The sequence below is a fragment of the Tamandua tetradactyla genome, chromosome 3, assembly GCF_023851605.1.
Source record: "Tamandua tetradactyla isolate mTamTet1 chromosome 3, mTamTet1.pri, whole genome shotgun sequence".
In the NCBI taxonomy this organism is placed as follows: Eukaryota; Metazoa; Chordata; class Mammalia; order Pilosa; family Myrmecophagidae; genus Tamandua; species Tamandua tetradactyla.
The window spans coordinates 130209312-130226390 of record NC_135329.1 but is presented as its reverse complement, the minus strand read 5'-3'; the positions used below and the strand labels follow the sequence as shown (position 1 = coordinate 130226390).

The 17079-nt window shown below is 35.7% G+C and overlaps 1 protein-coding gene across 19 annotated transcripts in view; it reads left to right on the top strand.

Annotated features, from left to right (window-relative positions):
- Positions 1 to 17079, top strand: part of BAZ2B (bromodomain adjacent to zinc finger domain 2B) — a 496810-nt gene that overhangs the window by 106205 nt on the left and 373526 nt on the right. For 18 of the 19 annotated variants that reach the window (XM_077153953.1, XM_077153960.1, XM_077153959.1 and 15 more), the window contains one exon: positions 15190 to 15546. The exons of the other annotated variant lie outside the window; for it this stretch is intronic. The gene's annotated coding sequence lies outside the window, so the exon portion shown is untranslated. The remainder of the gene's footprint in view (positions 1 to 15189; positions 15547 to 17079) is intronic. 19 annotated transcript variants of the gene reach the window in all.

The following is a 17079-nucleotide window of genomic DNA, read 5'->3' as shown; positions in this document are numbered from 1 at the left end:
GATGGATGGGCATACCGTGTTCATGGATTAGAAGACTAAATATAGTTAAGATGTCAGGTTTACCAAAAGTGATCTACAGAGTCAATGCAATACTAATTAAAATCCCAAAAACTTACTTTTCATAAATACAAAACCAATAAGCAAATTTATCTGGAAGGGCCGGGTGCCCTGAATAGCTAAAAATATCCTGAGAAAAAAAATGAAGTTGGAGTTCTCATACTACCTGACTTTAAGCCTCATTATGAAGCTACAGTGATCAAAACAGCATGTTATTGGCAAGATAGATACACTGATCGATGGAATAGATTAGAGTGTTCAGATATAGACTCTTTCATCTATGGACAATTGATCTTTAATAGGTAGTCAAGCCAACTCATCTGGGACAGAACAGTCTCTTCAATAAATGATACCTAGAGAACTGGATACCCATATGCAAAAGAATGAAAGAGGACCCATATCTCACACCCTATGCAAAAATTAACTCAAAATGGATCAAAGACCTAAACGTTAGATGTAAGACCATAAAACTGTTAGAAGAAAATGTTGGAAAATATCTTATAAATCTAATAACAGGAGGCAGTTTCTCCTAGACCTCACACCCAAAGCAAGAGCATTGAAGAAATAAATAAATAAATGGGAATTCCTCAAAATTAAACATTTTTGAGCCTCAAAGAACTTGTCAAGAAAGTAAAAAGACAGCCTACACAATGGGAGATAATATTTGGAAATGACATATCAGATAAAGGTCTAGTATCCAGAATTTATAAAGAGATTGTTCAACTCAACAACCAAAAGATAGCCAACCCAATTACAAAATGGGAAAAAGACTTAAATAGACACTTCTCAGAAGAGAAAATACAAATGGCCAAAAGGCACATGAAGAGATGCTCAATGTCCCTGGCTATTAGAGAAATGCAAATCAAAACCACAATGAGATATCATCTCACACCGCCAGAATGGCCATTATCAGTAAAACAGAAAATGACAAGTGCTGGAGAGGATGTGGAGAAAGAGGCACACTTATCCACTGTTGATGGGAACGTCAAATGGTACAACCACTGTGAAAGGCAGTTTGTCAGTTCTTCAAGAAGCTAAATATAGATTTGCCATATGACCCAGCAACACCATTGCTAGGTATCTACTCAGAGGACACAAGGACAAGGACACAAATGGACATTTGCGCACCAATATTTACAACAGCATTATTTACAATTGCGAAGAGATGGAAACCACCAAAATATCCTTTAACAGAAGAGTGGCTAAACAAGCTGTGGTATATGCATATGATGGAATATTATGCAGCTGTGAGACAGAATAAAATTATGAAGTATGTAACAACATGGATGGCCCTGAAGGACATTATGCTGAGTGAGATTAGCCAGAAACAAACAGACAAATACTGTATGGTCTCACTGATATGAACCGACATTAGTGAATAAACTTGGAGAATTTCAATGGTAACAGAGACCATCAGGAAATAGAAATAGGGTAAGATATTGGATAACTGGAGCTGAAAAGATACAGATTGTGCAACAGGACTCAATGTAGAAACTCAGAAGTGGACAGCACAATACTACTTAACTGTAATACAATTATGTTAAAACACTGAATGTAGCTGAATGTGACACTGATAGAGGGAGGAGGACTGGGGGCACAAATGAAATCAGAAAGAAAGATAGACAATAAAGAATGAGATGGTATAATCTAGGAATGCCTAGAGTGTATAATGATAGTGACTAAACATACAAAGTGAAAAAATGTTTTTGCATGATTTAGAACAAAGAAATGTCATTACTGCAGGGTGCTGAAAATAGATGGTAATTAATATTTTAAAATTTTAACTTATGTGTGAGACTAAAGCAAAACATGTTTATTTGGTACAAAATTTATATTTTGACTAGTGCATTTCCTGATATAACTTATGTAGATTGCTTAACTGAACACCATAATTCCTTGGAACCTTGAGTAGGACATGCTATTTTGTTGGTTTGTCCAGAGTGATGCCCCAATGAATCCCAGAGTGATTTGATCAGTGAGTGGAAAAGTATTTGCAAAGTCCCTTTTGGGAAATGGTGAGAAAGGGGAAAATTCAACTTCCCCAAATTGAATCCTTGATGTTCTCACAAGCCATGCGGACAATCAAAGCTATAGGCTGAGTCCCAATCTTCGTGTTCGTTCAGATGAAACTTAACCCCAGAAAGGATAGGTCAGGCCTACTTAAAATTAGGCCTGAGAGTCACCCCCAAGAGAACCTCTCTTTTTGCTCAGATGGGGCCTCTCTCTCCAGCCAACACAACAAGCAAACTCACCACCCTCCCCCTTTCTTTGTGGGATGTGACCCCCAGGGGTGTGGATCTTCCTGGTAAGGTGAGACAGAAATTATAGAATGAGCTGAGACTCAGCATCAAGGGATTGAGAAAACCTTCTTGACCAAAACGGGGAAGAATGAAATGAGACAAAATAAAGTGTCAATGGCTGAGAGATTCCAAACAGAGTCGAGAGGTTATCCTGGATGTTATTCTTACGCATTAAGTAGATATCACCTTGTTAGTTAAGGTGTAATGGAGAGGCTGGAGGAAACTGCCTGAAAACATAGGGCTGTGTTCCACTCACCATGTTTCTTGAAAATGATTGTATAATGATATAGCTTCCACTATGTGACTGTGTGATTGTGAAAACCTTGTGTCTGATGCTGCTTTTATCTACCCTGTCAACAGACGAGTAAAACATATGGAATATAAATGAATAATAGGGGGAACAGATGTTAAAATAAATTTAGATTGAAATGCTATGATCAAGGAAAGGGAGGGGTAAGGGGTAGGGTATGCATGAATATTTTTCTTTTTTCTTTTTATTTCTTTTTCTGCAAATGTTTCAAAAAATGATCATGATGATGAATACGCAACTATGTGATGCTATTGTGAATTACTGATTATATATGTAGAACAGAATGATCAAAAGTTAAGAATGTTTGCGTTTGGTGTTGTTTGGTTTCATGGTTAGGGACAGGTGTCAACTTGGCCAAGTTGTGGTACCTGTTCATCTGATTGGGCAAGCGCTGGCCTGTCTGTTGCAATGAGGACATTTCATAGGATTAGGTCATGATCACATCAGCTACATCCACAGCTGATTCCATTTGTAATCAGCCAAGCTGGAGTGTCTTCTGCAATTAGTGATGCTAAATGCAATCATAGGAAGCCTTTTAAGGAGGACTCAGAGGAGACAGGTTCCATTCCTGCTTTGGCTGGTGAGCCTCTCCTGTGGAGTTCATCTAGACCATCCATCGGAGTCATCGGCTTCGCAGCTTGCCCTGTGGATTTTGGACTCTGCGTTCCTACGGTCACATGAGACACTTTCATAAATTTTATATTTGCAAGTGTTCCCTGTTGATTCTGTTTCTCTAGAGAACCCTAACTAATATGTTTGGTATTTTAAAAAAATTAAAAATTAGTAAAATAAAACCTATATAAAGAACTCCAACAGATTCCACACCTAGATACTCATATCTACCTATTTTTACCATTTTGCCACATTTGCCATATTATTCTATACATGTCTATCTTCTTCCTTTCTATCAATCTATCTTTCATCATCTATTCCTTCTCAACTTTTGACAGCAGATTATATGTATTGTGCTTCTTGAAGTTTTCAATTTTCCATGTACCTTTTCTAAGAACAAGTCGATTCACTTACGCAATCTCAAGAAATTTTATGTATAAAACTTATAGTCCATTTTCCATTATTTTCATATATGCCAATAAGTTCCTCTTTGGCCTTTTTTCCTCCAGTGCAGTGCCATGTATTGAATTTAATTGTCCTTATCTCTTTAGTCAGTGTTTTTTTTTAATTGTGAAAACATATATATAATTAAAATTTCCCATCTCAGCCACTCTCAAGCATGCACGTCAGTAGGATTAATCATATTCACAATGTTGCATTCTCTCATCAGCATCAGTTATCAGAACTTTTCTTTCACGCAAAACAAAAGCCCTATACTCATCATGCATTAATCCCCCTTTCTTCCTCCTCCCTGGCCTTGATAAACTTTACTTTTTGCCTCTATGAATTTGCATGTTCTATCTATTTCATATAAGTGCAAATGTAGAATATCTGTCCCTTTGTTTCTGGCTTATTTTAATCAACTTGATGTCTTCAAGTCATCCATATGTTATCATCTATCAGAACTTCATTCCTTTTTATGACTGAATAATATCTCATTGTGTATTTATATTACCACATTTTGTTTATTTATCAGTTGACGTATGCTCAGGTTGTCTCCATCTTTTGGCTATTGTGACTAATACAGCTATGAACATTGGTTACAAATATAGGTTCAAATCTGCTTACAATTCTTTTAAGTATATATGTAGAAATTGAATGTCAAGTCCTATGGTAGTTCTTTGTTTAACTTTATGAGGACCTGTCAAACTGTTTTTCATAGGAAATGCAGCATTTTTCAATCCCACCAACAATGTACTTTTAGGTTCCTAATTTTCTGCCTTTTAATCAGCATTTGTTATTCTCTATTTTTAAAATTAATAGCCGTTCTAGTAATCTAGTGGGTGAAAGGTGCTATCTTATGGTTTTATTTGCATTTCTCGAGTGACTAATGATGTTGAGCATCTTTTCAGTTAGGCCATTGTTTATATTTTTTGGAGAAATGCTGTTCAAACCTCTGCCACTTTTTAATTAGGTTGTTTGTCTTTTTGTTGTTGTGTTATAGAAGTTCTTGCATGTTCCTGATATTAAGTCCTTTCAGATATATTATATCCAAATATTTTCTCCAATTCTGTAGGTTGTCTTTTTCCTCTCATAATGAAGTCCTTTAATGCACAAAAGTTCTAAATTTTGATCATGTCTAATTTATGTTTTTCCTTTGTGTGTGTGTGTGTGTGTGTGTGTGTGTGCTTTTGGTGTAAAATCTAAAAATCTCTTACCTAAAATGTGGTCCTGAAGAGACTTCCCTATATTTTCTTCTAAGAGTTTTATAGTTTTAGCTCTTATATTAAGGTTGGTGATACATTTTGAGTTAAATTTTTATGTGCTGTAGTCTAATCTTAATCTGAAGATAGATTTTTTTCAAAGTTAAGTCCGATCATGTCATGTCTCAGCTCAGAATCATCTAATAGTTTCCTACTCAGGTTAAAAATTCAAAGTCTTTATGAAGACCTAAAAGACTTCACATTATATGGCACCATCTTTTCTTTCTGACCTCGTGTCTTGGTGTTCTTCTTGACTATATCAGTGTATTTGTGTTCCTTGAACAAACAAGCATGCCTCTGTGCAGGGCCTTTGTACTTCTTCCTCTTCCTAGACAGCTCTTTCCTTGTATGGCTGCATCCTTCTTTCCTCTTTTTTTTTTTTTTAAGGTTTTTACTCAAATATTACCTTACCAGCTCTTATAGCAGTCACATTTAGTCTGGAGTGATCATTGTTATTTCTAGATTTTGAGAAGTTGTGCTATATATGTATAACCTGATATTTAGAGATAAGAATGAAACTGATCAGGTTAGGATTAAGGTAATTCAGAATACAGGGGTAAGGAAGACATTTCTGTATTTTAGAACTTCACCTACTCTTTGAGACCAAAGGAAGAAAGGTTTATTTTTTCTAGAACCTAAATTTTCTGTAGCACATAATCTAACTCAACCTATCTGGATAGATCATTAAAAAAATCCAAACACAGGGAGCCCAGAATGGGCTGTAACCCTGTATATCTTAATGTAATGCATGGATACATCCCAGAGTATGTTAAGCAGATAATAAAAAAAAAAAAGAGTCTCTTGGGGGATGGGAGAAAAAATATGGAACTATTAAACTTTACCACTGGGCAAACCCCTGATACTATCCCAAACGTTAAGGACTCCCAAGTCAGTAGGCCAATCCCTTGATCTAGGCTTGCTCTTGTGACACTTATTTATGTAGTGGAGAAGCTTAGCCTACTTACAGTTATGCTTAAGAGTTACTTCCAGAGGACCTCTTTTGTTGCTCAGATGTGGCCTTTCCCTCTCTAAGCCCAACTCTGCAGGTGAAATCATTACCCTCCCCACTATGTGGGACATGACATCCAGGGGTGAAAGTCTCCCTGCAACATGGGATATGATTCCCAGGGATGAGCCTGGCCCTGGCACCGTGGGATCAACAATGCCATCCTGACCAAAAGGGGGGGAAAAGTGTAACAAATAAGGTATCAGTGGCTCAGAGAGTTCAAATAGAGTCAAGAGGCTATTCTGGAGGCTACTCTTAGGTAAGCTTCAGCTAGACATTGCTACCTATCTTAGTTTGCCAAACCCCAACCAAAACCATTCCTACCAACCCTAAAGAATACTTAGGATGTTATATGAGATTCTGACTCTTAAATATACTATATATTCGCTTGATTCTTTGACTAGTGTCTCTCTTTTCTCACTAGAAAGTAAGCTCTATGATGACAAGTTTCCCTCCCTCTCACCCTCAACTACTTCATCTGTGTAGCACCTAGAATCATACCTAGAACTTATAACATTTCTCAATCAGTATTTCTGGAATAAATAAGTGACTGAATGAAAGAAAGGACATAGTTAAGATGTAATCAAACCATATAGTAAAGGACTTTAGGTTTTAAAGATTAAAAATCCCTCTAAATTGTAAGTTTTGTTTGCATGTCATTGTCATCTAAAAAAATTACCCTTTCAATTAACCATGTTTTCAATTAACATTTTTTGTTTAAAGATGGTAAAAAGAAGTTATCCCTGCTGTGATATCTAACAATATGAGCTATAACAATTAATAAAAAATGTAAGAACAGGCAGAGCCTGGAAAAAGAAAGAATAGACAACATTCACCAGCAGCAACATTTGTTGAATTTTTGTTTGTTTTACTTGTTTCTTTTTTTGAGAAGTGCACGGGCCAAGAATCAAAGCTGGGCAGGAATTCTACCACTGAACTACTCTTGCACCCCCTTCCAACCACTTTTAAGTTCCTTTTTTTTTTTTTTTTTTTTTTTTTAAATCTGTGCTTGCCCTGTTACAGCAGCCCCTTAGCTGTTTTCTGGAGCTGTGAGAAAGAAAATTCTACCAGCTTTTGTTTGTTGTTTACAGCTTCTGCATAAGGACAGGGTCCTGGAGTGGCTCACTTTTCCATTTTGATGATCAGACTTCTGTAATTATTACTAGTGATGTGCAAAAGTCGCATCTTTGGCCACTGATAGCCCTTTCAAGTTGGAGCCTTTACGTTGGCTCCCAAGTTCTTTTGACAGAACTCCAATAATCTTTGATAGTTTCTGTGCTTTATAGTATAACAGAGTGTTCTAGGCATTTTAATATTTCCTGTTCCAAACTTGGAGTCAGCTGTTTCTTCAAGAATTCTTTTCAGGGGAAAATGGTTTTTAGAAACCATAATGTGGGTTTTAAGGGTTTGTGCTTTCTTACTACTCTAGTGGTCTCTTTCTCTAAGACATTTACTGGGAGCAGAGCTAATAAATTTAGTTTTTTTTTGGCGGGGGGTGGTGTATGGTCCGGGAATCAAACCCAGGTCTCCTGCGTGGAAGGCGATCATTCTACCACTGAACCACCTGTGCATCTCAATATATATTTTTAAATATAAAATTTGTAGTGAGTTCATTTTAGTATTTACAGTTCAATTTCAGGATCACAGAGTGTTTATGAAACCCTTTGATTTTTACATCTTTTACTTTTTCGGCCCACAACAAAAATCATTTTTCCCAAAACACCAACTTAATTATTCATTTTCTTGTTCTCCAACTACACATGCAACAATATTAGAAAAACAACAGATACACAAATATAACAACAACCCACAAATATTTGGTTACTAATAACAATTTAAGTGGCTGTTTGGTTGTTGTGCTTTGATGTGTTTTTCTCAGGTTACTCTAATGAGGGATGTATTGTTAGATTATTTGTTTTAAAGTTACTTGGAATAAGTTCCTCTGTGTGTAGTTATTGCACCAAATCCATATACAATTACTTCCATATATTTCTTTTTTTGGGAGATTGCCTTTTAAAGTTTAATTTTGTTTTTGTTGTTTAATTTTATAAATTGTTTTACATAGTTCCTTAATCACAAGTACAAAACAAGTTTTATGAGAAACCTACCTTCTATTCCCATCTTTACTACCCTGTCCCCTTTCTACTTATAGATTACCATGTTTTCTAAGGTTTTGATCTATCCTTTCATTTAAAAAAAATAGGTAAATATATAGATAAATGGTAGCTTTTCTCCCCTTGTCTTTTTCATTTCACATATACTGGAGATCACTTCAAAATACTACATATTTAATACATTCTTCATTCCATTTTTCCATGTTGATTAGTACTTCACTGTGTGGGTATACCATAATTAATTCTAGTAATTTTATATCATGGACATTTGGGTTATTTCCAGACTGTTGCCATAAGAAACACTGCTTTAATGAATGGCTTCCTGTATATATATATATATTAAATATATTATGTATATATATTAAGTATATATATATTTCCATATTTTTGTCAGTGTTGGTCACATTCTTAGAAGTGGGATATGGTAGTTAAAAAATAAATACATATAACTGGTCATTCCATGGAACTTTGAGTATTTGTGTGACACCTGAGACACAGAGCTAGAGTTGTGTAGCTATGAAAGACAGGATTACCTCATACAGCAACTGTTATAAACACTGAAAAATTATCAGACTTCAATTAGAGATACAATGAAGCTGATCTGGGTAGGACTAAGGTAAATCAGACTAAAGGGTAAAGGATGATATTGACTATCTTAAAACTTCAACTTCTGTGTGAGACCAAAGGAAAGGATGTTAATTTGGTGCAAAATGTGTATTTTCATCAGCACACTATCTAATTTAACTTCTATGGTCAGCTTATTCAAACACCATAATTACATGGAACCATGAATAGAGAGTGAGATCTTGTTGGTTTGTAAAGTTAGTGTGATGCCCCAATACATCCCAGAGTAAGCTGGACAGAAGATCTAAAAGTATTTGCAAAGCCCCCTTGAGGGACTGGAGGCAAATGTGGAAATTTTAAACTTCCATACCTGCGGAATACTTGATATTCTCACAAGCATTGGGACTGTCAATTTGATGGGACAGGCCCTCAATCTTGGAGATTGCCTTATTCCTGCAAAGGAGAATCTAAGCCTACTTATGATTATGCCTAAGAGTCATCTGTAGAGAACTCTTTTGTTGCTCAGATATGGTCGGTCTCTCTCTCTCTCTCTCTCTCTCTCTCTCTCTCTCTCTCTCTCTCTCTCTCTCTCTTTCTGAAGGTTACTCTAGTGTAATATCTAGATACCTCTTTTCAGTTATTGGTATATTAGAGTAGCTAGAGGGAAATGCCTGAAACTGTTGAACTACAATCCAATAGCCTTGATTCTTGAAAATAATCGATTAACTATAGAGCTTTTAAGGTGTGTACATGTGAGTGTGAAAACCTTGTGACTGACACTCCCTTTATCTAGTATATGGACAGATGACTAAGAATAAAAAGGAAAGTTAAAAAAATCTATTGTAATGATGAATACACAGCTTTATGATGATGCTGTGAACCACTGAATGTATACTTTATATGATTATATCTCAATAAAAAAATTGAAAGGAAAATAAATAAATACATGTGTGACTTAGCTAGATACTGCCAAATTCTCCCTTTTGGGGGTTTGGCTATTTTGCACTCCAACAAGCAATTTTTATGAGTAACCCTTTACCCTAGAAGAGCCTCACCAACAGACTGTGTTGTGAAACTATAGGATTTTTGCCAATGTGAAGGGTGACACATAGTTTATCAGTGATTCTTAATTTGCATTTTCCTTATGAGCAAGATTGAACATGTTTTTATTTAAGGAATATTTACTTTTCTTTTAATTTTGCTATCAAGTTGTTGAGGTTTTTAATTCTCTTTTTAAAAACTTTATATATTAGAATTATTAAATTGCCTTTATATTTCTGCAAATGTTAATGCAAAGATTTTTCAGTTTGTCATTTTATTATTTTACTTTGCATGTTATTTTTTATTTTCTTTTTTCCCCTATAAAAGTTTTTTTTAATCTTTATGTAATCAGATTTGTCAGTATTTTAGTTGATTGCATCTGGATTTGATCATTGTGGGAAGTTTTCCCTTACTCTCCAAATATAGAGGAATTTACCCATGCTATCTCCTGGTATTTGCATGGTTCATTTTTAAAAATATTTAAATATCTGATATCTTTGAAATTTATTCTTGAAACAGATTTGACTTATTTTTTTTCTTTATGTTTATCCAGTTATTCTAACAATGCTTATTAGAGGTTATCTCTTTCTCACTGCTTTGAGATTGAACCTTTATCTAAACTAGATTTCCATATGTATCTGGGTCAGTTTCTCAATTTTTTTTATTGTGTTCTTTTGGTCTTTGTATTCCTGTGTGCCAATACTGACTATTAAATTAGAAAGTCTTTATAACACATTGTAATGTGATATGTTTCCCCTTCGTCACTGTTCTTCTTTTTCAGGGTTTTCTTCCCTTTTCTTGTTTCTCTAAATGAACTTTCCAATCAACTTGTGCTTATAAGCAGTGCTCTTAATCAGGGATGTATATCAGAAGCATCTGCAGAATTTTTTTTTTTAAAGAAAAAAAATACTTGGCCCTACTGCAGACCTAGTATATCTCTTGGCATTTGGTCTGGGTATGTACATTTTGATAAAATTCTTCAATTGATTCTGATAATCACATTTAAGAGAAAATAGTCTCTAATTGAAGTTATACTTGAAGACTACCTTCAAGATTTATTTTCCTTTATGTTTTCTGGACCTTAGTTAATGACTACACCATTACTCAGTTACTAAGCTAGAAATCTTGAACGCTTTATTCCTTCCTCTCCCTTAACTTTTTCTATTTTCTGTTAATCACCAAATCCAAATTTTACTTCAAGAACATCTGTCTCCAAATCTCAAACTCCAGTGACCTTCACCATCTTTCTCATGGATTGTTGCAGCAGTGTCTCAGTTGATTGATATAAGCTCCTCATACTGCTGTCCATCACGCACACTCCCTTCAGTGACTGTTCCTTCAAAACAGGTTGATGTTGTCAGTTCTTTGCTAAGTTCAACCACATTACGTTGGCATATTAGGCCTTTTATTCTGAGATCCCAGCCTCCTTTTCTGGCCTTCAGCCCTGCCATTCCACACCTCACATTGACTATTTCTATTATACTGCATTTCTCAGTAGTAGATTGACACCAGACCTAGTAGTTCTATGTATTTATGCTTATGGTTTTCTGCACTTTGAAACAATCCACCATTCCTTTTAGTTGATTGGTTAACTCTCAGCTTTCAATATGCAATTCAAATGTATCTTTTTGATAATGCTGATTTTAATCATCCATTCAGAATTAGTTACCCCATCCTTTTTACTCTCATATAACTTTATCTTTATAATGTGATTTACGTGCGTCTCATCTCCCAGGAATTTCACTTTTCAGCATCATCCAGGATGGGTGGAAAAAACATGGCTTTTCATGTTTTTCTAGCCTCTAGTACAGTGCACAGCCCTTAAGTTTTTGTTCAGTGAATAAAAATAAAGCTTCATTAGTCTGTTCTGTTTGAAATAGAAGACATAAGAGTGGCCAGCATGTTCTGCTATTGAGATCTCTTGTTCATTTTGCTTTCTGTAATCAGTCTACCTGACTTTGTTCTCTGTACTTAGTAATTCCTTACCTCTCTGAAGATCCATGTATAATACCCATATCCATGTATAATTACATAGTTGTAATTAGGTGTCTCTCTGTCTTATCTCTACATTGATATCTACCTATCTATTTTCGAAGTTCTGTCTTGGTTCTAAAAATAGATGCTGTTTTATAGAAAAATTTAGGATTTCTAAATTAATTACAGTAAAATTGGCAAAAAAAAGTCTACTTGATCATTAAATTCTTTCACAATTCTGTACACAATGAAGTACTAATTCAGAAGATGACCTAGGATAGAAGACTGAGTACTATAGGAGCCAAATTATTTTAAAACTATAATAATTATTTTCTCTTGTTTTTCCCTCAACTCTATGGTTATGCTGTAATCTCTGAAACCATTAAATGTGATAACTTGAAAAAAAGGGAGGGAGTCATATTAAAAATTTTTTTTAAATTTCTTCATATTAAAAAGGTATAAAATACTTGGAGGAATCCAGTTGTCAAATTTTAATATATTATTTTTAAAAATCAATTTAAAAGTAGATTAAATAAGATAATTAACATATCTGAATTACCAAATAACTCCATATTATTTTATATATTTTAATATTAAAAGTAAAGCATTTATTGTTTTTGTAATGCAGAAATTCATTTTATAGATATCAGCTATATGAGTTCTTCATTTGCAAACTATCTGAAGTATTAATTTCTAACTATTTCATCTTTGTATATGTCATAAACTATATAAAGAGCTGTGATGATAAAAATATTTTATAAAAATGTTATAAAGAGGCATGAAAACTATATTCTTCACTACTGCTATGTGAAGAATATTTCTTATTCCAACTTTTGGATAATATTAAGGCTTATTTTGTTCTAAGTTACTTCATCTACAATCAAGGAAAAGAAAACTTTGTGTTGTATATGGCTTAAATTTGAAATTTTATATATATATACTATTTAAAAAAATAAAAAAAAATTAAACCATGGTTCTAAATCACTAAGGGGTAATGATGTGAAATTTTAAAATGAGTTTATTACATAGTATTTAATCACTTTAAAGTGATTAAAGGTTTTTTTTTTCCCCATTGTTAGGCATATTTCCACAATTTAAATTAATGAATTTTATTGTAAATTTTTCTCTCAAAGGTTTCTTTCTTAAAAATCAGGCAGCGTAAATTGCATGTCCCTATGATACCCATTGTTTGGAAAACTAATGTTCCATCTCCAAACCCAAAAGTATTTCAGAACAGTATTAGAATAGTATTAGAACCAATGCTTTGTCAGATATTGTTTTAAATATTTAAGGAAAGTAAATATTTTTTACTATTCAGATTATGTACGACAACTTTATTTCAAGACAAATATTTTAAAAGATCTTATTAAAACTGAAACAGCTCATAGTGTCACCAGGCAAAGTATGAGTAATGGATTGTTTAAAACATTAACATTAAAATACTTAATTTATATAAATATCAGTGAGTTCCACTGTTTACTTACAAGTACTTAAAAATGCTATTTATTTAAGTAATGACCACTTTTATGGAGAAAAGTGTTAACTTTTATGTTAACTTTTTTGTGTGTTATCTGTATGGAACACTTAAAAGCTAGCATTCATGTTTATATTTTATTCTACATTTTTCTTCTTATACATTATTAGTAAATTGTAAGATTGGAGACCTATTGACCTAGTTAAATATGTACAGAGCTTGGCCTCTGAGTTAATTAAATATGAGTTAATAACATATTATAAGGAAATTATTGTTCTTATTACAGTTATTAGGTAGTTACTCAAATTATAGCTTCAAAGTAATGCAGAGCATGGAAAACTCAGGATTAAATTATGCATTTGAACCTTAGGCCAGCTTTTACTGTAGAGATGGTTTGCTGCTAAGAGAGAAATTGTATGTCATTGAAATTAAATGCTTTTCTGGGGATGGAAGGTTCCAGTTTTTAATGAAATTACTGAGTGTGGTGTAGTGAAATGATTAAAATCTGTATTCCGGGAATGTGGCAGGGAAAAAAAATCAATAAGTGCTAGCACAGCTTTACTGCTCAATGTGAATCCTGAGAATGAAGTAAACTATTACAAAAATAATAATTAAAAACATATCAGCACATTAATTTATTTAGCATCAGTCTCCTAAGACATCATCTTCACTAATTTTTAGCATATATTTTACTATGTAATGAGCACCCTTCTTTTCAGATATCCCTATTAGACAGTCAGTATTTCTGCCCTTCCCCCAGTGCTCTTGCATTGCAATCATTGTACTTGCACTTATTATGTTACAAATGACCGAGGTAGGCTGACATTCTCAGTGCATGCAAAAAGGACCTAGTCTGCCAGGCTTTTTTTTTCCCCCTAATGAAGCAGCTTTGTGAAATCTCCCCATGTGTTAATACTAATGAAGATCCTCCAGCACAATTAAAATCACAGCCAGTGGCTGAAGAAGAAACATAAAACAATAGCATCTTTTAAGATACACTTATCCATATAAGTATGTATAAAATCTACATATATCGTCAAATTATTCTTTAGCTTCATTTTTCATTTGTCATAGTGAAAATTAATTCATGTAATATTTAATTGTATTAACTTTGAGAATTTAATGTGTTTGAGTGAAGAAGTACCTCAATGAAATTATTTTTAAAACTACCTATCTTCTTGGATGATAGAGTGTTATAAGGTTATGGATTTTTTTAAACTAATTTTTACAAGCTATTTTGTGGGAATGGTGCAGGAGGAGGGAATAGGGTATAGTTTACTGTTGGGTTAACTTTGGTTGCATGAAGTGAGAAGTGAGGAAAAAAGTGGAAGGGTTAAAAAAACAAAGTTGGAAGAGATTCTGGGGATAGACAAATCGCATAGCGTATGTGTGGTTTAAAGTTGGAGCAATGGGCTACCAATCTTAGCTTGATTTTTAAGTAAGTGTTCAAGTCCCACAGTATTTTTTTAATCTCTCAGAAATAAAAAAAATACTATCGAGATTATTTTACAGTTTTTACATATAACTTAAAAACAATTTACTAATTTAATGATCTTCATTTAAATTTTAATTCAATGCATAAACATTATTGCCAGTTTGACCGTGGAAGGGCAGTAGCGTTTTATTCCGGGAACATCTTGGCGTGCTGCTTTTTGAGTGCCGAATATCGACGAATTCTCGGCATATTAATTTAGTTGGCATAGTAGACTTAAACCAAATTCTGAGTTTACGGGCAGAAAGTTTATTTGGAGATGGTTTAACCTAGGTGCCCTATTTTCCAGTTTAAGGTTCTTGTTTTTTGTTTTTTTTTAATAGTTTTCAATCATGTTTTGTCGTCTTTTTTAAAATGCCAAGCAAAACATTTAACTTTCTTAACTTTTTCCTGGGGCAAGGAACAGTACAAACTCAAAGCTACAGTATTCTTGGAAGGAAGAAGCAAACCCCTCCCTTGGATCTTTTAGGAGCTGATAGGTCATTTATTATTGGAACTGAAATGGTATAAACAATTCTCTCTCTTTTTTCCCTTGTTAACAGCAACTTTCATTGTTAAGAGAGAGAGGAGAGAGAGAAGCCTTGTTGGTTGACGTCACTTGGTTCATGAAGCCTTCGCCTAGAAGTGAAGCGCTGAACAAACCTTGAGAAGAATCATCTCCTGCTTCAATCTGCTGCTGGATAGGAACTAATCAGAGCGAGAGAGGCGGAAGACGGAGGAGGAGGGAGTCAAAAGCTTTCCTGATCACCGATCTCTCCTCCACTCCAACTCTATACTTTTCTTGCAGAAATAATAGAAATAAGGAGGTGGTAGGGTTTCCAAAAACAAAAATCGTAACCTTCAACCATCTGGGGAAGGCACAAACCCCATCTACCGCAACTCTCCGCTCGAAAGTAAAGGTGAGTTTAAAATCCTCGGGTCTCAGGGGTGCGGGTGAAGATGAAAATCCCAAGTCTTTTACCAGCCGATTGAAACAGAATAGGAGAAACTACGCTCCAGCGAGCTACGAAGACTCCGGAGTTGTTCATCTCGCGGCGCTGGTTCTGCCCGCCCTGCCGTAGCTGTTTACCCCCGCCGGTCGGTGTGTCTCTCTTTGTTGTGAGGCTGGAAGGCTGAGGAGGTTCTCAGGGTCCCGAGTGGAGTTTGGGGGAGGAGGATGTGGAGGTGTGCGGTCCTGGGTGGAGGAGGGGGGGTTGCTGGTCTCAGGAGAACGTAAACTTTATTCCTGGCTGCCTGTGCGGGACTTCTGTGGTAGGACCGCGGGCCATATTCCCCAGCCTGGCCGCCGCGCCTCCCCCGACCCCGGTTGGCGCTGCCGCCGCGAGTCGGCCTCCTTTGTGCCGGGCACCCTTCTCGGCCTCCTTGGCTTCGCGTCTTTTCCTTCCTCCTTTTCGGCATCACTAGATCAGGTCACCGCCAACAGCTCTGCTTCTTAAAAAACAACCTCCGGCACTGTTGCGACTGCCATTCCTACCCCCAGAATATCCGCGGCTCCCCCTCCTCGGCGCCGGGGTAGTTTCTAGATAAGCCCCCCACCCCCCCGTCCGCCTACTGCCCTTTTTTGCCTCCGCCCCCTCTTGCCTCCCGAACTGATTAGCTGCGCCTGCCAACACCTCCCCTCCCCCCAATTCGGGCCTCTCTCCGGGTGTAGCTTGGCGCTCCAGAGTTTATAGAAAATGAGCTGAGATGGGGGTGGAGTGGGGAGAGGTGGGGCCCAGGTGGGACCGGGAAAAGACCTGGGTACCTGCGAAGATCTTTCTTAGCACGTAGAACGTTAGAGAAGCATTGCCTTTTCTACAGTAACGTCCGTGAATCAGTCTCTCATCTCCTAGCAGTTCTCCGGGAACAACCTCTAGTTCTCAACTCTTTTGCTTTCCTCTTCTTTAATCTTGGCGTTTCCTCCGTTTTCTTTCGCGGCTTAAAGTAGTTCCACGAACCCCTGAATTGGGGGTTGGAAAAGGAAGTGTTTTGAAGAGTGAGAACTGGCCTTGCTGCTTTGAAATTTTCTCTTCTTTTCTTTCTCCCTCTATATTTATCTTTTGTGTGTTGCTTCCTTTTAAAGAGAGAAGCAGCTGCAGTTCTTGGCCGAGTTGAAATTTATCCCTTTGTGTATATTACAATATCCTCCATTTTTTTTCCCTTGCCCTCTAAACAACAAGCGTTTCGCCATCTTGGGCATTTTTTATTCCCAAGTCTCTCTTTTTTATTTTTGAGGAAGGGAGGAATCTCTGGAAAGGCAAAAAGTATGTCTGCATAAGGCTCAAAGTTTAGGGAATGTGGGGGGGGGGGGGGCAGTGACGTCATATAAACTTTACAGAGCAATTTTCCCAAAAGTATTTTTTTGGTTAATTATTTTTCCTATTTTAAAAGGCTGTATAACTTATATGTTAAGGACAAGTTGTGTTACTAATTTGTTGTGCTCTCAAAATGAA